General features: G+C 35.0%; 1 pseudogene; it reads right to left on the reverse strand.

The window, feature by feature from the left end:
* Positions 1–380: 380 nt before the first annotated feature.
* LOC123388084 lies at positions 381–966 on the reverse strand (annotated as a pseudogene).
* Between the last annotated feature and the right edge of the window lie 22454 nt (positions 967–23420).

Below are 23420 nucleotides of genomic sequence, written 5' to 3' on the forward strand. Positions count from 1 at the left end.
CTCCTTGGTATTTCCCCAAAGGAGTTGAAAATTAATGTCCACATAAAATCCTACACAATGATTTTACAGCAGCTTTATTTTTTGGGGAAGGGGTAGCAGGAAGTCCTTTTTAACTGTTTAATGTGATGTGAAAGAGACGGTGTGCTGATGCTCCATCATCTAAATAGAGAGTTCCCAGGAAGGGAAAAGGCTGGTGTTTTTTAAAAATTAAAAAAAAAAAAAAAAAAACTGTAAAGAATTCAACAGGAAGTTCTTTAAATTGCAGAAATGTTATTATTCTGTTTCATGACATGTTAGAAGCTAAACCTTAGAGCTTTGTTGCCACCACTGCATACAGGTCTGATCATTTCTGGCTAAAAATGGGGATTTACTGGCATATTTCAGCCAGCTTTTTCAGTTCTGTCCCAGTGGGCTGGTCCGGAAGTCAAATTAAAAGCTCCAGAATAGACTAACAGCTGCCAGCCCCTCTATGTAGATTTGCACAAGCTCTACAAAGCAGTGTCATAGCAGATGCCCAGGCCTATTCAGCAGTAAGGAGCATCAATTGTGGAAAAACTATCACCAGGACTCAATGTTTTAGATTCTTGTAATGTAATTTTCCCGGAAACACCGATGTCAAACAGATGGAGCTTTCTGTGCTCTACCTGTAAAGTTCCATCAGGTCTAAACACAGCACAGGTGTTAAATAATCTCCCAGCATCCTCTTCAAGAATGGAAACTCCAATGAGCTATATGCTGCACTCCTTTGCTACTTCAGAAAGCTTCTGTGTGGATTCACCAGGTATTCTCTCTGCATATTCAGGAAAATATTTCATACCAAATTTAAGAATTAAAGCACTCTGGAAGAGCAACTATTTTGGCTCCTCCTCTTGCTGCCTCCCAGACAAGGCCACAGGCTTGAGTGAGGTTATCTGATTTGATGAAAGAAACCTGAAGTTGGATGAGGACCAAATGAAAAGAGGCCATGGCTCTCCGACGTAGCACCATGGGTGGTGCAACAGAGCAGGTGGAGGGTCTCTGGGTAGAGACCCTATAGTAGCTTTATTCTTAATTGTCAAATCTTGGAAGCAAGCAAGACATCTTTCAGTAGGTGAGTGGATATTTCGCAGTACATGCAGGCATGTTGGAATGTTATCCAGCACTAAAAAGACATGAGCTATCAAGCCATGAGAAACATAAAAGAAACCTAAATGCATATGGCCATTCTGAATGGCCATTCTTAAAAAGGCCACATACTGTATGATTCTGGAAAAGGCAAACTATGGAGACAAAAGATCAGCTACTACCAGTTGCGGAGTAGGAAGAAGAGATGAACAGGTGGAGCACAGGATTTTTAGCACAATAAATATACTCTGTATAATATTATAATGATAGCTGTATTTCATTTTACCTTTGTCCAAATACATAGTACATGCAACACCAAGAATGAACCCTAATGTATACTATGGACTTTGGGCAATTATAATGTGTCGATATAGATTCATCCTCAGTTAAAAAAAAAAAAAGTAATATTCTGGTGAGTGATGTTAATAATTGGAGAGGCTATGCATGTATGGGGGAAGGGGGCATATGGAAAATCTCTATACCTTCATTGCAGATTTGTTGTAAAACTAAAAACACTCTTAAAAAAAATAAATCTTTTTTTAAAAAGGGATATGAGAAATAAAATGGATAATCAGCTGAAGATATCCTTTTACCCCCACTGTACTCTCATTATGATTCTTACATATGTAAAAAGATGCTCAATAAATGTTTATTAAATTATTTTGAATTTCCAGAAATTTCAGTGAAATAAGTGGTTTTTAAGGAGTTAATTGAAAGAATGCGTCTTACACAGGGAATCTAGGACTATAGGAACTTAAAGGTGACCTCTTTCCCCTCAACTACCAACTTTAATATATCTTACTCTCCTAAGTAAACCCTTTCTGAGGTCTCTGTGTAGCCAGGTACAGGTAAAGGCTTGGGTTCTATGAATGTTCCAGTAGGGAAAATAGGATGAGGGCTTCCTCCCACATGAGATAGTCATCATCTTCCATCACTTCCAAGATTTCTATCATTGAAGGCACCAGTGGGGTGCCACCTGACCCCAGTAAGCTAACAAATAAAGATATAATATACCTATAAAATAGATTTAATACATCTAGGTAATCATCTAAGATGATGTTTGGTGAGAGGAAGGTCTTTCAAAATAAATAGAATTCAGACCACTTTCTGTAGGTGCTAGCAGAGACAGATGACAGCTAGTAAAATAAGAGCACTTGAGATGGTTAACTATAGCACAGGAAAGAGATTCTGAAGCTAAACATATGACTTCCCAGCTGAACAATTGCATAGATTAATTGAAAGAAAGGCTAGTAATTGTTGCAACCCAAATGAGCTTGAGACCAAATGGAAGAAATATGTCAAAACAGAGAACAAAAAAACATAAAAACACAGGAATGTACAGGAACAGATAAGAGACCTACAGATAGATCCAGAAGAATGAATATACAAATAATAAAAATAATAATAATTCTTTCTTTTTTTAATAATAGACATTCCAAAAGCAGAAAAGACAATTGGGGCATTGGAGGAAGTTAAGAAAGAAAGGAAAAATAATCCTCAGAATAAGACCTGAATCTTCGGATTAAAAGGACGAAGACTGAGTTGCTATTAATGAGAAATGGCATATATCTGGACATAGCCGAAAAATTCTTATGGAAGAGACAGAATAAGTTGCTTATAAAGGGAAAGGATCAGAATGAAATTAGAATTCTCATTTTCAACACTGCAACATCATAGACAAAGGAAAACATACACAGACTAAGGGAAAAAAAGTGGATGGAAACCAAAGGAGCCTATGCCCAATAATGATTTTATGCATGTGTCAGCACATAAGTAAGACGTGTGGATATGTGAGAATTTAGAAAGTACTGTTTATTATTCATATATAGCAAATGAAGAGACTCATGGTTTGGTACTAACCAAAAAAGAAATTATCTATATAAAAATATATGAAAAACCTCAAGGTAATGTGTTGTCTTACACAATAAAGAAGAGAGGAAATAGTGTTGGTCAATAAACTTTCTGTAAATATATCATATTATATTTAAATATTAACACACAATAACTGACCAAATATAACTGTTTATATATGTTCTAAGTAAGTACTCTAGAAACTAAGATGACATGGCTGATGAAAAACTAATTTGCAGTCTGACAAATTATATAGAAAAAACTAGGAACTGGGAGATCTAGAGGAAGAGGTAACACAAAGTGTTGTGGAAATCATGGCTGATGAGAAAGAGAAGAAAAGAATAAGGAAAATGAAAATATTCTAGAGGCTTCATCTTACCGTGGAGAGTGACCAAGAGAAAAACAGAATGTTTTAGTAAAAAAAAAAAAAAAAAAAGACTATCTTATTTTCAAGTAATAGTGAGGAAATATGTCTGACTTGGAGCACAGGAAAGGAGAGGTAACCAATAATAGAATGAAAATCTTGTAATAGAGTATCCACATTAAAAAAAAAGTGGAATGAGTAATCACTATATCAAGCCAGTATAAATGCATAAAAAGTAACATAAATAATAAAAATTAAATGAAAGAAAATCAAGCATATGATCATTGCACTAAGTGTAAAACATTAAATTCTCCCACTAAAGATAGAGATAATCAGATTAATTTTAAAAATCTCAGATAGAAACTACTATCTATAAGAATCACTAAAATACATTGACAATAAAGGAATGGGAAAATGATACCAAGGAAATTCAGACCAAATTAAGATGAGATAACCAACTATGGGAGATTTAAGGTTAAAAGTACCAAACTAGACTAAGAGAGATACAAGCTACTGATAAAAACCAAGTTTATGTATACTGTACACTTGAAACTTATACAGTGCTGCATGTCAATTGCATCTCAATAAAACTGGGGGAAAAACAAGTTTATGAAGATGATACAACAGTAGCAAAACCATATGCATCAAATATTACAGCTGTTACATAAAGCAGAAGCTCTTAGAAATGCAAAGAGAACTTGATCAAAATACAGTAGTAGTGGACATATCAATGCACCTCTTTCAGAATTGGATAGATGAAAAATAAGTTGTGAAAAATAAAATTGGACTTGATACACAAAATCTTCTGTTAGACCGCAAAGGAACCTTAATAAATTTTGAAATACAAAGTTATCATGAAATACCAAGTATTTTATGTACATACTCCCTCCCTAAAGGAGAAGAAATATTCTTCAAATGTTGAAGTTAACACACCAACTTCTCTCAAAGAAAAATGAAGAAAAAAAGAAATAAGGAAAGTCTTGAAACAAACAAAAAAAGAACAACTATTGTGGAAAAACCCAGCAAATGCTACTACAGCCAAGTGATCAAAATTAACATCAACAGTCATAAGTTGTGTTGACAGTATGTAACTTTGATGTGATGAAAATAGCACTGTACCCTTATGATCTTCCCCTGAGACTCATAACCACAGTCTAATTATGAGGAAAACAGACAAATGCCAATTGAGGGAAATTCCTCAAAATACCTAACCAGTACTCCTCAAAACTGTCATTGTCATCAAAAACAAGGGAAGTCTGAGAAACTGTCATAGCCAAAAAGAGCCTAAGAAGACAAAAGAACTAAGTGCAATGTAGTTTTCTAAATGAGATTCTGGAATAGATAAAGGATACTAGGTAAAAATTAAGGAAATCCAAATAAAGTATGGATTGGTACATATCAATATATCAATATTGGCTCGTTATTATAGCAAATAAATCACGAAAATGAAAAATGTCAATAAAGGACATTGGGTGTGGGTTATAAAGAGAGTATCTCTGTACTTCACATCTTCTCTGGACATCTAAAACTGTTCAAAAATAAAAAGTTTATTTAAAATCAGGCATAAGGAATGCCTGGGTGGCTCAGTCAGTTGAGCGCTCTACTCTTGATTTTAGCTCAGGTCATGATCCATGGTTGTAGGATCCAACCTCACATAGAGCACCTTGGTCACCGGAGAGTCAGTTTGAAATTCTCTCTTTCCTTTCCGTCTCCCTCTGCCCCTCCCCCCACTCATGCATGTGAGCATATGCTCTTTCTTTCTCTTAAAAAAATAAATCCTTAAAGAAAAAAGCATGAAAACCAGGTAAAAATCATAGCTAAGTCTTATTTAACCTTAAAAAAAAGATAATTCCAATATTATTTCACATACTCCATATTATAAAGCTAAAATCTCATTTTCATTCATGAAACTAGTATAATTTTAATACCAAAAGATGCTCCAAGATTCTACCAAATTCCACCAAACAGTTAATCTCTATAATAAATATATATGCAAAAATTTTAAAGAAATGATAGCAAATAGAATCTAGCAATGTTTTTAAAAGATAATAAGACCAAATAGGTAAAATCTATGATTGCATGAATGATTGAACTTCAGAAACATAATTCTTCACATTAACAAATTATCGGCAAAATTAATATATGTTCATATCAATAGACGCAGGAAAGGCATTTGATGAAATCAAAGAGAAGTTCCTAAAAAATAGGGAGAAAATGTGGGTGAGGGAGAAGAGTGAGGAAGGAATAGATAAATATCACATTTATTCATTGTTTACAAAATGAGGGAAATGCTTCAGGATTATTTAATAAAATTTAATGTGTGAAACTTTGGTTGAAAGAGACAAAACAGGAAAAGAAAACAGGCAGAGCTGTGAAATGTTTGTGCTTTAATGCCACGAGTGAAGTAAAGCAAGAGCATGGTGAAAGGTAAATCAGGAAGTGTTTGCAATAAAGGTTGCAGCACACCTGCATACCTCGTTTGGGGTCCTTTGGGAAATATGTACCATCCCACCTGATTCAAATGACAGTGATGAGAAAAATCCAATGCCAAATGAGGTAAACAATGATTGGATGCAGAGCCATATGTGGTTTAGTGAGGTCCATCATGGAAGATGTGGAGAGGCAGCTGGAGAGGTTGTACAGCAAAAATGTAGAGTCATGAAGGAAAATAAGTTATGTAAAAATGGGTCAAATGAAGTTTTCACACTGAGGAGTTTCTCAGGAATGGACAGATAACATGTTTCTCTTACTAACTTTAACCAAAATCAATCTGCATAATAAATCACCTGCCAGAAAGCAGTGGCAACTATTCATTCTTCTGATACTCTGAAAAGTGGGTTTGAGATCAAGGCAGATGCTGTTGTCTCTCTCTGATAAATAAATAAAATATAAAAAAATGAATATGTTTACATGGCATTTTTAAAAACCTGCTGTCTTGCATAATGGTCCCAAAGGAGCATATTATAGTTTTAGAAGATTCTCCATTGTTAGAATACTATCTTAGCACTGTACAGTGTTTTACTAAATATATATAGCTATATTCTTCTATTATATAGACAGACCATGTTAAAATGATTTGTAGTTCTCATTCATTAAGTAAATCTCATTAAAATCTCAGTACTTCAAAAATAATTACCTTTTAAGGCTGAATATTACTCAGCCTTAAAAAGGAAGGAAGTCCTGCCACATGCTATAGCATGGATGATCCTGGAGGACATTATGCTGCATGAAATAAGCCAGTCACAAAAAGACAAACACTACATGATGCCATTTTTGTGAGGTATCTGAAGTAGTCAAATTTATAGAAACAGGAAGAAGAGTGGTGGCTGCCAGGGGCTGGTGGAGGAGGAGATGAAGAGTTGTTTATGGATATGGAGATCTGTTTTCAAACATGAAAAGATTTTGGAGATCCTTTGCACAACAATATGAATATACATAACACTACTGGGCTATACACTTAAAAAATGGTTAGGATGGTAAATTTTATGGTTTTTTTTTCCACCACAACAAAATATAAAAAGTAAGGTAATGATCTTAAATGAGTGCTTATGAAATCTCAAATGTGTTTGGTGAAATATTCTTTCTTCTCATGGTTGTAATATAAAGGATTTGTTGACAACATATCTTTACCTGGGTGAAGGAAAATTCTACTCACGCCCAGCAAATAAGGCAAGTATTTATTAATCCTCTATTATGAATAAGATATTGAGAGGTATGCAACACATTTTTGTAGATATGGATACAGCTGTTGATGCAAGTCCTAAAAACATTAATAAAGTGGCAATTCAAGATACAAAAAATGTCAAGAAAATAATAGAAGTCACAAGATGGTGCATGATCAGTAGTTACATGAAGGTTACTAGATAAAAGAACTCTTTAGCCTAACTGAATAGGCAAAATAACTAACACAAGCAATCTGCATATCTCCCATATATGGGAGACATACAGGTGGGTAGTTCAAGAAATTTTTCCTAACATACTTGTGATTGAAAGAAATTGATATTCATTATGTCATTATGTTTCTATACAGCTATTTTATGTTTCTATACAGCTATTTTATAAGGTTCCTGAATTTACCTTTCATTGCTTCTACCCCTACCTTTATTTAGCATGTGAAAATTCTCTAAAAGTCGTCAGGTAATTCCAAACTCACACAAACGCAAACCCAGATAAACATGACTCCTCCAAAGGCTTCTGTCAATTAATTTCAGCTACACACGAAAATGAAATCTTTCCTTCTTTGTACCTTCTCCCTCATCTCTCCCCATTTATTGTAATGACAACTCTTTTCCCCTTTCATTAAAACACGTGCCATCACACAACTCTGTCTTCCCCCAGCTCTCAGGATAGGGCCTGAGGTGGCAATATATCAGACAGGGAGAAGAATCTTTCAGCCTCAATCTTTAAGATTGTCCCTTTCACCACCACCAACTAAGAATCTCCTTCTTTGTACTGTCTCTTCTTAGTCCTACTCTCCACTAATACACACACTCCACAGAGAATGTTATACTAGGTGCAGTAAACAAATCTGAGGAAATACTTGGAATGACCACGCCAGTTCCTAGGGATTCACTAGAATTCTTTCCTGTGCCTGGAATACACTCTCCCAGTAACAAGTGTCCTAAATTTATTTTCATTTTTGTACTCATATTTTTATCACTAGTATTTAGGGATTGGAAAAATAGATTTCTAGACTCATTTTTAATTAGTATATTTAAGATTCAGTTTCCAGAATCGGTCTATATTTAAAATCCTGGAAAAGTTTTTTCAATAAAGGCACTAGATGGCACAATTTCACCAATTTATGCTAATAGTCATTCATCCTCTCCTTAATTCACAAATAAAAATAATTCAGCTTTATAAATAGTTACATCTAAATAATTTAACAGAAAACCTATATATCAATAAAAAGTTTCTGACAATATAATGTTTCCAATATACCATGTTTATGGCCTTATTCTTGAACACAATAGCCAGAATTCCTGCATTGGATAATTAATTTAAGAAACCCAGAGAAAATAGTCATCTCTCTATAGTGAAATACATCAAAAATCTATGGATGTTAAATATTGACGTCTACCAAATGTACATTTTTATACTAGTATATAATAAAACACTATAATAAAGTGGACTAATGATTCCACTGACATTGAATACTTTAAGTCAGGTGTTAGTGAATTTTTCTTACTTCACTGCTTGCCTTAAGCTAATTATATCCAGTTAAGACCCTTGTTTCCTCATACTTAAAAATGAACAAATTCAACCAGAAACAGTAGAAAATGTCTAAGGCCTACCTAATTTAGCAGGCAATTGACCTTTTGTTGGCTAAAAGTACCATATTTACAGCAAAAGTCCCAGGTCTAACTATGTTTTCACTACCACTTCATTTCCTGAAATTATTTATATTTGACAAAGTTTATCAGTTCTTGAGCTATATCTTTTTTTTTTTAAGATTTTATTTATTATTTATTTGACAGAGAGAGCTCACAAGTAGGCAGAGAGGCAGGCAGAGAGAGAGAGAGAAGGCAGCAGGCTCCCTGCTGAGCAGAGAGCCCGATGCAGGACTCGATCCCAGGACCCTGAGATCATGACCTGAGCCGAAGGCAGTGGCTTAACCCACTGAGCCACCCAGGCTCCCTCTTGAGCTATATCTTGACATGCAAGACACATATCAGTCAAATAAGCAGAACGTATCCCTCACCTAGACTATCTCCCGACCCTGGTTCGAGCTCTTGAGAAATCTTCCCTAATTACATAGTGAATACCTCTGCCGGATGGTACAATCAACTGTGGTAAATCCTCATGAAAGGGACTCTAATAGGGAAATGTTTACTCTTGCATAACGAGAAGGTTTCCTCTTTGGAGGAAAGTCATCATCATGGGCAAAGGAAACAGCCTTTGCTGTGGAGGAGCATGTATGAAAAGGGAGGTAAGGAAAATGACGTCTACATTGTTAGCTAGATTTTCCTAGGCTACAGTAAGCATTAACAGAGTAAATACAGCCAGATCGCCCTTACATTTCAACAAACTAGGCAGAGCAGTGTGGTGCATAGACTGAGGGAGGGAGAAAACAAGAAGTTAGATAATTATTAGAGAGGAGCTCTCGAAGCAATACTGGAGATCTTTGAAAGTTAATGATTCCATAAATAGTTCATCAACAGTAATGCTAAGTGGACTTCTTACAGAAAGTTTTTCCCAGACATCAATGTTTACTCACCTATAACAGCTGAACACATACCAGCACCATATCTGCCAAATTCTACTACATGCTTTACATAAAGACATGAAAGAAATTCCAAATCTGTACCCATAACATTGTTGCCATCCATCAACCCAACAGGTTAATAAGCTATCTTTTTTTAAAATACCATGATAGACTAGGAAAGACAGACTTTGTTCTTTTTTTCCTAAATGCTAGGCTTCGCTTCAAAAACTTTTTTCTCCTCCCCTAAAATAATGTATAACTGATATCTTAACCAATGTGTACTATGCATTATGATAAATAAGGAGGAAAATAGAGTACTAACAAGATATATTACTTTTTGTAAGAAAAATATGTACATTGTAGAGAGAATATATGAGCCCATTTGTCACTTCTCAAGAGAAGCATTATAATATGAGCACTTAGTGGAGAACTTTGTGGTTTTTTCCCCAACATATCCATTCCACCCCAGAAAATAATCTGAGCAAATCATGGTAATTCATTCCCCTTGGCAATGATTAGTTCAGAAAAGGGTATGTGACCTAACTGTGGCTACTATTGGCATAATTCGAAAATTTGCTCTTAAAGATGTCTTACCCTAATCCCTGAAGTCTGTGAATAAAGAGAGATATCACTCTCATGTTTATGTCCTATTATTTGGCACAGTTGTCTCAAGATATGGAAATTATTCCGGGTTAGCCTAAAATCTAATCATACAAGCCCTAAAAAGCAGAAGGAAGAGAGATTCCAAGTACAAGAAGGGTTGAAGGGAACCAGTTGTGAGAAATGCAGACAGCCCCAAATTGCTCAGATCAACCCCTCGCTAATAGCTAGCAAGGAAATGAGGACCTCCGTCTTCTAACCACAGGGAACTCGATCTTGTGAAAAATTTGAATGAACCTGAAAGTGAATTTTTTCCTCAAATCCTCCAGAAAGAAGCCCAGCCCAGCCTACAACTGGACATTAGCCTTGTGAGGTTCTAAACAGAGAGCCCAATAGAGTCTACCCAGACTTCTGTCCTACAGAAGTATGAGATAATAAATGAGTGTCGCTATAGGCTACTAAGTTTGTGGTAATTTGTAATGACAGCAATAGAAAAAAATCCAGTGTCCAAAGGGTTGTAAAATATAGTCTGCTAGTGATTCTGAGGAAGTTGTATTTCTATGAAAGAGCCATAGGACAAAATAATGGTCTCTTCTTTTTTCAAATGTTAGTGTGTCTGGACCTAGCGGTTGGAACTAACTTGTGGATGTATAGAAATATTTTGTTGAAATTCCTAAAGCTAAATCACCCTTACTGTCACAGGATAAACTTACTTGGTAATAATGTGTAGGACATAAGCATATTAGAAAGTGGAGTAAACCTAAGTCCTCAAGTGACTGAAGAGACTAAACTTGGAACCCACTCCACCTCTAGAATAACTGATATGTGAGATTATTTCTTTGTTGTTGAAGCCACTTTGAGGGAGGGTATCTGTTACGGACAAAATATTGTGATCGACCTATTAATATAAAACTAGTACATTTACTTTAGAGACCCAGTGTTAGGTAAAACAAACCTGAAATTTGAAATGAGAAACTTAAGATAACATATATCCAACTGTAGTTGTGTACTTATTTAATTTCTCAAAAATTTAATAAAGTGTTTAACTTTCTCCACTTTTTAATCCATCTATCTAATGAACTAGAAAACATCCAAAAGAAGATTATATGGAAGACATTTCTGTAATGACATGAAAAATTTATACCTAATATCTATACATATTGTTGAGTAACTTAAAGTTTGGTCAACAAAAGTGATGCTTTATTATCATGTTGTGAAATCCCAAAACATTGTCAATACTCGGGAATTTTTAACTAGTTAGTTATGTAAGTATGAAAGGAAAGATCAGGATTGACAAGAGATTTGAAAGTCAGCATATGAGAGAGAATTAAAACCTTGTTAATGGCCACCCAACATAAGAAGACAAAAAGAGATAAACAATGCCTGAAGATAGAAGAACCCTCAGAAACAACCAAGAGTAAAGATCTGTAGGCAAAGAGGATCCTGTGAAGGAAAAAGAAAAAAATTGGTTAGACATGTGTGATTAAAATCAGAATAATGTCAGGAAAGCCAAGAACATAGAGGATAAAGTTTTGAGAACTGTTTGTCCAACAATCACAAGTAAGAGAGATTCAGTAAGATAAAGACTGAAGTGGATCCACTGAATTTGGCATTTTTAATGCATTATTTATATCATTAAAGATAATCTCAGTCATGGAGTGAAGAAGGTAGAGGATAAGCAGAAGCCAGATTGCTGTGAGCTGAGCAATGGGGGGGACACTTCATCTCCTGAAACAGGAAGGAAGGAAATAAGGATGAATGCAGATGTTTATCACAATGGAAATATGCAAATGCATAATACAACAGCAGGGTACCTAAACTCAAGTGAAATAATTTCAAGGAGGAACAATGCTCAAGAGATTTCCTAAACACCATCTTACACAATCAGAATATTGATGTCCAGAACATGATGCCAACCTCAATGCAGGTATAAGTAAAACATTAATTTACTTTCTGCAAATGTCAGTACAGAGTGCCACTGGGGGTGGTCTCTAAAGAATATGGATATTGGGTAAATATGATGGTCCTCAAAGAATGAAACTATGTACTTACATACAATTCATTTATAGGCAAAGTCACCCGTAAGACAGAACTCTTGTCAAGTTTACAAGATGTATCTTATTGAGTATATTAGCATGGCAAATGAAAGAATATATCCATAAAAAAGGGAAGGAAGTATTGAAAGGGTATGGAAGTAAAAGAAAAATGGAATCACCCAGGCAAAGTCACCCGAATACAGGGATGAATATGTTTGTCCTGCTGGCAGGGCTATCCCTGGTGGGAAAACCAATAGAGGAAATATGTGCACAATAATTATAATCCAGCCTGTTGATGGAGTATCATGGGAATTAAGAGGAAAAGGAGATTACGTCTAATTGATCAATGACATCTGAGCATTGAGGCAGGGAGGAATGAAATAAATGTTGTCAGGTATATGGAAGATTTGCTTCTGTCCCATAATTTTTTCATTTCTGAGTGTTTTGTTTTCTCAACCAAGTTACCAAGTTCTTTCTGTCAGAGACTCAGAGTAAGATTGTAATTAAAACAAACAAAAAACCTCTCAACATCACTTGCTCTGGAACAGGATTATAATTAAACTCTAACAGGTTTACCAGGAAATAGGTAAAATAAATATACTCTTTCCCATGACCTCCATGGGAATTTTTGTCAACTTGGCCTTCATATGAAATAGTATCAAAGCTCTTTCTGGGGTTACCTGGTTGGCTCAGTGGGTAGAGCATGCAACTCTTGATCTCAGGCTCGTGAGCTGGAGTCCCATGTTGAATGTAAAGATTACTTTAAAAAACAACAGCAAAAAAAAGCTCTTACTTCTGATTTCCACAGCAGACTTACAAAGTAGGCACAGCTCGTGTCATTACTGTTAAAGTTGAGATCTTGTGGCTATGGAAAGAAGTAGCAAATGATTAGGTCAAAGTTATATGACCTGTGAAACCAAAGACCCAGCACAAAGGTAGGACAGAACAATCTTCATTTACAAGTCAAATATTTGTTGAGGACCTCCTGAATGGTAAGTCTTGTTTTGGGCACTAGAGAAGCAGAGACATAAGAACACACCATCCTTAATGTCAAGGACATGCCAGTCTAGTGCAGAGATAGATGAACTACAGCCCACAAGCCATACTCAGTCCACCGCCTGTTTTTTTAAGTAAAATTTTATTGTAACAGTCACACTCATTCATATTCATATTATTGATGAATGCTTTCCAGCTAAAACAGCAGAGTTGGATAGTTGCAAAAGAAACCAAATAGTCTTCAAAAGAATATATATATTACAATTTTCCTGAACTACTGGGAAAAAGTTATAGACATTATGTCCTTTTACACTTAAATGCTTCCGTTTATTTCCTAACAAGGTAATTTGATCACATAACCACAATAAAATGACCAAAATCAGGAAACTTAGGGGCATTGGGTGGCGCAATCAATTAAGGGTCCAACTCTTGGTTTTGATTCAGGTAATGATCTAAAGGTCATGAGATTGAGCCCTGTGTTGGATTCCATGCTCAGGGCAGAGAGTCTGCTTAAGTTTCTCTCTCCTTCTTCCTCTGCCCACGCCTCCATGCTCTCTCTCTCTCTCTCTCTCTCTCGGTCTCTCTCTCAAATAAATAAATAAATAAATAATTTTTTTTTTTTTTAAATCGGGAAACTTAACATTAAACAATATTATTTAAATTTAAATTTTGCCAGTTGTTCTTATTTCATTTACTGCAAAAAATAAATAAATAAATAAATAACCACACAAAAATCTGGAACAGGATCCAGTCTGGGTCACACTTTACATTTAGTGTTTGTGTCCCTTTTATCTCCATTAGTCTAAAATGATTCATTAGTCTTTGTGATATTGGTATTTTTGAAGAGTGCAGGCCAGTTATATGTCCCCACTTTAGATTCATCTGATGATTATATTTAGGGTATGCATTTTTTACTGGAATACTATAAATGTGAAATTGTGTTTTTATCATTATTTCACATCACAAAGCATATGGTGTTGACTTTTCCCACTATTGGTGATGTTAACTTTGATTGCTCACTTAAGGTGATGTTTGACAAGTTTTTCCATTATAAAATCATTAGTTTTCCTTTTGTAATTAATTAGTAATTGTGATTAGATACTTTGAGACCATCTAGATACTCAATTCTTTATCAATGGGATAGTTTTAGTACCCGTTGGTGATACATACCTGAATCAATTGTCACCTAATAAAAGACTTTTGACTTTCCATTGGATACTATTAAGTCAAAAAGGCAACGGGCAGAGACTCCTTAAAGTATTATCTGCCTCTGAAAGACAGTTGAGCTAAGAATTTCAGGTACCTTTCAGACCAAAAATGAAAATTAACAAATGTTAGAACATGCTGCTATTATAGCTATATGGCCATTTATAAGAAAAGGTCCACTAGTTTAGAATAATCATTAAATAGTTAATCTCTACCTAAAAGATAAACTTACATATACATCCCTGGCTAGTGGGTATTTCTCAGGCCAACCAAAGAAAACAGACAGGAATGTTTGGTTCCATATTCAACTTAAGGTATTTTTAGCCTTAAGCTTTATCAAAGAGAAAAAAATAAAGTGACACAGGTACAGGGCCAGCATGAATTCAACCCAGATTGAAAAGAGACCCAACCATGGTTGGTGCACAGAAAGAAAAAGAGGATGTTGTAGGTAAGGGAAAATAGGCAAATTATGTGGAATTGACTAAGAAAAGTATGGTAAACAGGGATTGTTTGGTGAGATTTGTTACGCAGATTTAAGTTAGTGCCTTCTGGATTGATCAGTTGTTAAGGGTCCTCCTCTAAGTGGTAGGAGAGACTTGAGGACATCTCCAGAAGTGAAAATTTCCTTTATATAACAATGATGTTAGCCAACTGTAATTAAAATAAAAACTTAATAAAGGGGCACCTGGAGGACTCAACAGGTTTAGGTCTGCCTTCAGCTCAGGTCTGGATCCCAGAGATCCAGAGACCTTCTTGCTCAGCAGGGAGCCTGCTTCTCCCTCTCCCTCTGCCTGCTGCTCTCCCTGCTTGTGCTCTCTCTCTCTGTCAAATAAATAAATAAAAACTTAAAAAGAAAACAAAAAAAGAAAATTTCCTTTATAAATGTAATTTCCTTTAAAATAAGAAAACGTGTGTCCCATTTTTAGGGCTTTTTCTGCATCTGCTAGTTTTCAATGTCCTCTACTTCAAAATAATCCATATGCCAAAGAGGTATATTTTATGGTGGCATATTTGGGTATCCCTCAATATCTATAAGGAACCAGGAATTCTGCTGGTTCTTGCAGTAGTGGAAACCAGAATCCATTTTAAGCTGCCAGAACTTAATTTTGCAAATAAGGTTGGATGTTCTTTATTCTTTCCCTCCATGAGACAAATGGAGGACAAATGGGGGACAAAGAACACACCTACAAGGTTCTTCAGGTCATACCCAGTATATTAGGCAAAGCATGGTACTGAAAACTGTAAAGGATGGACATAAATGAAAAGAGATGGAGAAAATTTAGGGATAATCATTACTCAAACTTTTTTCAATTTGTTTTTATTTGGTAAAATACATATGACATAAAATGTACTATATTAATCAATTTTAAGTGTACAGTTCAGTGTTATTGGGTACATTACATTAATAATGTTGCACAACCATCACCACTATCTCTAGAACTCTTTTCATCTTGTCAATAAAATTTTATACCCGTTGAAAAATAAATCTCCATTGCTCTTTACATTAGCTCCTGGAAATCACCATTTTACTTTCTATCTCTATGGTTTTGGCTACTCTAAGTATGTCATGTAAGTAAAACCAAATATTACTGTCTTTTTGTGACTGGCTTATTTTATTTAGCTTAATGTCCTCAAGGTTAACCAATGTTGTAGCATGTGTCAGAATTTCCTTCCTTTTTAAGGTTGAATAGTATTTAATTGTATAGTTTATGACATTTTGTTTATCCCTTCATCAGTTGATGGACATGTGGGTTGCTTCCATATTGTAGCTACTGTCAATTATGTTGCTGTGAACATGGGAATACAACTACCTCTTCAAGATTCTGCTTCCAATTCTTTTGGGTATATTCCTAGAGGTAAAATTGCTAGATCATATAGTAATTCTATTGTTAACTCTTTGAGGACCATCATATTCTTTCCACAGCAGTTGTCCCATGTTGCACATCTACTAATAATGTACCAGGGTTCCAATTTCTTCAAATCTTTTTCTTTGTTTAAAGTAGGCTCCATGCCCAGTGTGGAGTCTAACGCAAGGATTGAACTCACAACTCTGAGACCAAGAACTGAGCTGAGATTAAGAGCCAGACACTTAACCAACTGAGCCAACCAGGCACCACCCAGTTTCTTCAAATCTTAATAGCCATCATAGTGGATTTGAGAAGAAGTCTCATTGTAGTTTTGATTTCCCTAATGATTGGAGATGTTGAGCATCTTTTCATGTGCTTATTGTCCATTTGTAATCTTCCTTGGAGAGATGTCTATTCAATTCTTCCCTCACTTTTTAATTGGGTTCTTTGCTTTTTTATTACTGTGTTCTAGGAGTTCTCTATGTGGTCTGGATATTAATCCCTTATCAGATATACCGATTTCTTAATATTTTCTTCAATTCTGTGGGTTTCCTTTTTATTCTACTAATATTGCCTCTTGATACACAATTTAAAAAAATTTTTCGAAGTTCAATTTGTCTATTTTTTCATTTGTTTCCTGTGATTTTGGTGACATGTCCAAAAAAATCATTGCCAAATCCAATTCTGTGAAGCTTTTGCCCTATGTTTTCTTCTTTTTTTTTTTTTTTTAAGATTTATTTATTTTGACAGAGAGAAATCACAAGTAGACAGAGAGGCAGCCAGAGAGAGAGAGAGAGGGAAGCAAGCTCCCTGCTGAGCAGAGAGCCCAATGCGGGACTCGATCCCAGGACCCTGAGATCATGACCTGAGCCGAAGGCAGCGGCTTAATCCACTGAGCCACCCAGGCGCCCCCTATGTTTTCTTCTAAGAGTTTTTTAGTTTTCAATTTTACATTCAGACCTTCGATCCATTTTAAGTTAAATGTTGTGTATGATGTTAGGTAAGGATCCAACTTAATTCTTTTGCATGTAGATATCCAGTTTTACTAGCACCATTTGTTGGAAAGACTGTCCTTCCATTAAATGGTCTTGGCACCCTTGTCAAGAATCACTGAACCATATATAAGAAGTTTTATTTCTGGGCTCTCTATTCTATTTCATTGATAATTATGTCTGTCTTCATGCCAGTACCACAATGCTTAGATTCTTGTTGTTTTATAATAAGTTTTGAAATCAAGAAATGTGACTCCTCCAACTTAATTCTCCTTTTTCTTTTTTCTTCTTTTTTTTTTTTTTTTAATTTATTTATGTATTTGAGATAGAGAGAGAGAGAGTATGAGCAGGAGGGCCAGAAGAAGCCTGACATGGGGCTTTGTCTCACAACCCTGAAATCACAACCTGAGCTGATACCAAGAGTCAGATGCTTAACCAACTGCACCAACCAGGTGCCCCTTTGTTCTCCTTTTACAAGATTGCTTTGGCTACTTGGGGTCCCTTGATTCCATATGAATTTTGAGATTGGTTTTTCTATTTCTGCAAAAAAACCATTGCTGGGGTTTTGATAAGGATTGCATTGAATCTGTAGATTTCTTTGAGTGGTATTGACATCTTAACAATATAAGTCTTCCAATACATAAACATGGGATGTGTTTCCACTTATGTCTCTTTAATTTCTTTAACAATGTTTTATAGTTGTGATTGTTCAAATCTTTCATATCCTTGGTTAAGTTAATTTCTAAGCATTTTATTCTTTTTGTTGTTATTATATGTGGAATTGTTTTTCATAATTTCCTTTTCAGATTATTTATTGTCAATGTATAGAAATGCAGCTTATTTTTGGGTGTTGATATTATATCTTGATATTTTGTTGAATTAATTAGTTCTAACAGTTTTTTTTTGGAATCTTTAGTTTTCTACATGTAAGATTATCTCATCTGCAGATAGAGATCATTTTATTTCTTCCTTTTAAATTTATATGTCTTTTGAGAGGGTGGTGGGGTTATGGACATTGGGGAGGGTATGTGCTATGGTGAGTGCTATGAAGTATGTAAACCTGGTGATTCACAGACCTGTACCCCTGGGGCTAATAATACATTATATCTTTATAAAAAAATTTTTTTAATTTAATTTAAAAAATTTAGATGACTTTTATTACTTTTCTTCCCTAGTGTCTCCGGGTAAAACTTTTGATCAATTACTCATAGTTTTAAATAAGTTTTGTAATTTCATACAATTACAAATTTCATAAATTCTTCATTCAAAGAATTTCATAAATTCTCCATTGCTTGTTATAAGCCTTAAGTTGTTTTGTTTCATTTTTCAGACTTTGTAGTTAATCAAGCAATCTTAAGAACGGAGGCAGTGCTGGGGGTAAAAAAGGTAAAGGTATTTGTATATAGCCATCAATCAAAGGACACATGTGCCCAGGAAAGCTCAAATAAGCAGGTTTTCTGCATTGATCTTTTTGACCATACCCATAAAGTCAACTCATAATCCAGAAAAAGGGAGCATTATATTTCAAAATAACTTGTAGGATGAGAATTAACAGTCACAGAGTGTATAATCTATGGCCATCTAATCTTTAGAAGAATCACGTAATGTTTTTATTTACAGAAGAGGAAACTAAAGTGCAAAAAGATTGATGATAATTGTGTGACTTATAAGTTACAGGGCCAAGATAAAAGTTCTGAATCTAGAATCCTTTTTACAATGCTATGGTACTTATGTATTACTTTTATACTAGCAAATATTCATTTGAGAACAACAGAAGAAAAGAAATAATTAAAGTCAAAATAATTTACAAAGTGATTTTTAAATGCTTTTTGCACATTTTTCAAATTTGAGTTATGATTGTCAGAATTTATGGTTCATGAAAAGAAATTGTTCCATATGCCACTGCAATAGTACTAATAGCTATTAGATCCTAATAATAGTTATTTCTAGTTATTGCTATAGAAAACCCATTGCTTCTCTAGAGTAAAGATATTTAAAAGAAGAAATTCACTTGAGGGAATTCTCAAACACTATAGAGACATCGGACTCACAGCAGCTACACAGATATAAAACTAAAGAATAAAAAAATCTAAAATGACACATATGCTATGGTGATAATATTGTGTATGATTTCACCTTCTTTTAACAAAAGTCATTTGTTACTATTATTGTGTTTATTTTACAATAAATAAACATTAGGGAAAAAAATACTTCAATGGAGTTTGCTTAATGAATTGTTCTTCTAGCTTCATCAAAAAAAATTATTTTCCTAAGCCTTGGAACTGATTGAATACTGAGTGAACTTTCTCCATTTCTTAGAATTAATTTTTGAACTCTTTTTACAATGCAAATCTTTTGGTCTATGTTGAGTCAGTAAATTCTGTCTCCTAGGCAACTTTGTGTAAATTAAAACTGAAGGTCAGACCAAAATTAATGCATTACATTAAAGTAAAATAGGATTTCTTTGCATTTCAACTGGCACTATTTGGTTTTGTATGTTTAAATGTCCCTATTACAGCTGCTATTTAATTCTAGGTAGTTTGAATTTATTGTATATTTTAGGTCTAAAACCTTTTATGATAGAAAAATTAAATTTTAAAAATTAAACAATAGTTAAACAAAAGAGCTAATCCAGTGATAAATTTTCATCTTCATTAGTAATGAAAGTCATTTAAATCTAACCAACAATGAAATAATTTTGTTCACCTAGCAAATGAGCAGATTTAGAAAATAATACCCAGTATCAGTAACTTTACAGAGAAATGCTTCCTATTTTGGTTTCACATCTCTACAGCCTCCTAATTCAGGTCTTCTTTATCTGGATGATCTCAATAGCTCCCTTTTAACTTGTCTGCCTGATCCTAGACTTGCATTTCTTAAGTCCAGTCTCCATACAATAAGCTAAGAAATCTATTTAAAGTATAATTCTAGGGGCACCTGAGTGGCTCAATGGATTAAAGACTCTGCTCAGGTCATGATCTCAGGGTCCTGGGATCAAGCCCCACATAGGGCTCTCTGCTCTGCTTCCCTTCCTCTCTCTCTGCCTATTTGTGATCTCTGTCTGTCAAATAAATAAATAAAATTAAAAAAAAAAAGATATACATCAAACTTAAATGAGTAAATTAAATGTAATTCTAACCATATTACTGCCTGTGTTTCTCAGCTTCTCACTTTCCAAGGTGGAATAGCTAATGATGTACAGTATCTGTAAAAAAATTATTAAATATTCAGTTGCAGTTCAATTTTGCCATGGATAGTACAATAATAAAAAATTTACTCTGAGATTTGTTCCTCTGAAAGCCATAGGAAACCAAGTTAGAATTACTATGTTTGCTTCATAAGCATGGAATTAGAATGGGGACCTGAGTTGTACAATTCAAATAGTTAAAGGAAATCAGGTTTAAGAACTTGGAGCTCTTACCTCCTCAGCGATTTTCATCAGTAGGAGCATTCTCTGCCTGGAGAGTGCTTCCTACGAATATTAGTGCCTTTTCATTTTGTGATTCTAAATCTGTACTCCAAAAAGAACTTACCTCTTTATGCAGGGCAGGCAAAACTTTTTCTCGATCCATTAAGGGTCTCCAACGGGACCTGACATAAATTAAGAGAAGTCAAACTAATAGACTTTGAAAAGCATACAAATTTAATTTTCATATGTACATGGTAGTTAGCCTTCACTGGAAAATTAAAACCCTAAAAGCTGTTAGGCTTAAGTGCTTACATACTAGGTTAAACAAAGTGAAATAATGTGGAAAAGTATCTAAAATATATGGGGAAACTAAAGGAAGATGAGGGTTATTTTTAACAAGATTTGTTTGTAGAGATTCTTCTCTTCTCTTTGAACCCCATCTCTGGTGGTAAGAATTCTTTTCCTCCAGGTGCAGGAAAAGGCATCTTTTATATGGGATTTTTCTCTCCTGTTTTCAAAGAGAAAGGTGGAGGTCATAATGCCAGTTGCACCTATTGATTTTCAAGTATCTTTACCTCAAAATCATTAATATACCAAGTCAGCGTATTTGGGGAAGGCGTGTTCTGAGCACCTTCATTTACATCATCTCTCTAAATAAGGCATAATACCACTGCTTAGGGTTTTACTTATTAAACTTTATTCACATTCCAGACTTGCTTCTCAAGATTGCACCTAGGTTATTTTTAAAGATTTTTATTATTTGGGAGAGAAAGAGAAGCACCAGAAAGGGGGTGAGGAGCAGAGCAAGAGGGAGAAGCAGACTACCTGTTGAACAGGGAGCCACACATGGGGTTTGATCCCAATACCTCAAGATCATGACATGACCTGAAGGCAGACACTTAACCAACTGAGCCACCCAGATGGCCTACACCTGAGTTATTTATATCAGAATTGGAAGCATCCAAAATCTTTAGTCCTATAGTTTGATACAGTCTCCAGGTTTATTACCACAAAGTCACAAATTTAAGCAAATATTTGAGTATTTATCCTATGCCAAGCACTTTTTGATGTTCTGGGAATAACCTATGACCTAAACAGACACTATTCCTATTTTTTTTGAAAAATGCCATAAGAGTAGTTTTCCCAGGAGGCACTCTTACTGTTCTTATTGCTAAGTTCTTAGGTGACCTCTCACTGTTATCACTATTCCCAAAAATAGATCATTGGGAAGTTTATTAAAACTTCAAATAATCATTTTGCATCATAAATAAACACCCCCCAATTATCTATCATATATTGGCTTTTCTTAAAATGTAGCACTGAAAATGATACTATGTTTTCCATTACCTGTGAACCTATCAGTAGATAATTTTAGATAACATGTAGAGTAAAAGGCTTTGCCTTTAATTCATGTTAAAGAGTTTGAATTAGGGACATAGAGTTTAAAAGTTGTCATTAAATTATTTGATACATTCACATTCTTCTCTCATTCTTCCCTCACCTGACAGTGTTGAACTTTTACCTGAGCCTGTGTTTTGAGCAGCAATGGATAAGAAATCTTTGTAACCATTTTTGTTCCTGAAAATGACTATCTTCAAAGCCTACCCTGGCCTCACATCAACCAGGATGTCTTCATTCTTCCTCATATGTCCCATACTGCGGATGACTTACTTGTTTACCTGCATCTATAAAACCCAGGTCCCTCCTTTTCCTTTGAGACGTTCCTCATTACTACCTTTTCTCTCTAGTAGAATCGTCCATATGCAATAATCCCTTGAATTGTCCAGCACACTTTGTCTTTTACACAACAAGTCATCATGCTCAGTGCTGCCTTGAGACAAAGTTCAGAGTTTTTATGAGAATTAAATGTTTTAATATTTGTGTAACATTTTAAACAGTCAGAAATCTCATATGTGTTCAACAATGTATTATCTGTAATACCTATATTATCTATTGCTATTATAGGTATGCAGTTGTTGTTAACTACTAATCAATGTTAGAGAAAACGTATTATTCAAATTGTTAAAGAAAAAAATTATTCTTGACACTTGTTTAAGATAGTAAGGCAGACCTTATTCAAAGTGGACCACTGCAGTGGCATAGGGACAATGCAATGGGTCTTGCAACAACTGAGAATTTTTAGCCAAGCAGGAGGGTGGGGCTCATTACTAAGAGGAAAATTAGGTGCAAGAGGGAGTAGTAGGATAAGATTCAGGCTAAACCGACCTTGTAGGATTCTTGGCGAAGGCAGGCCAGGATGATCAGGTATCACCTGGGGGGATGGTGGCAGATGAGGGACCCTATTGGATACTGAGGATGATCAGATATGGAAGACAGATGATTCTACGTTATCAATTCTGACTTATCAAGGTTCTCCCTAAAATTGGACCATGCTGAGAGAGTCAATGAAGCCTAAAAGTCAGGCCTGGGTTGAAAAAGAGTTCAAGAGAACCTGAGGTTGGTCAAGGGAAAAATCTTTATCATCAGGAAAGGAGTCTGGGAAAAAATCTCCTCTAAAATTTTGTTGTAGGGCTGCAATCTGAACTAAAGTGCCCAGAAGAAGAGCAGGATAGTCAAGAGGGGAAGTGCAAGGGGAATAGCTAAGCTGAGAAAATTGGTATTCTCCTAGATTCCCAATCCTACTTCTAAGCAATAAAGTAAGCGATTCCCTTCCAGTCTCATCATTTAATATATATCCTCAGACTAAATCCCCTTCCCCTGCCACAGAGCATCCCAGCTCTCATCCAGCAGAGACCTCTTCCTTCTTCCACATCTCCAGCCTACAACAGTCAACCTTCCTCTCTATACCA

Source organism: Mustela putorius, unplaced genomic scaffold, assembly GCF_011764305.1.
Source record: "Mustela putorius furo isolate JIRA1106 unplaced genomic scaffold, ASM1176430v1.1 tig00003871_pilon_pilon_pilon, whole genome shotgun sequence".
NCBI classification, from domain to species: Eukaryota; Metazoa; Chordata; class Mammalia; order Carnivora; family Mustelidae; genus Mustela; species Mustela putorius.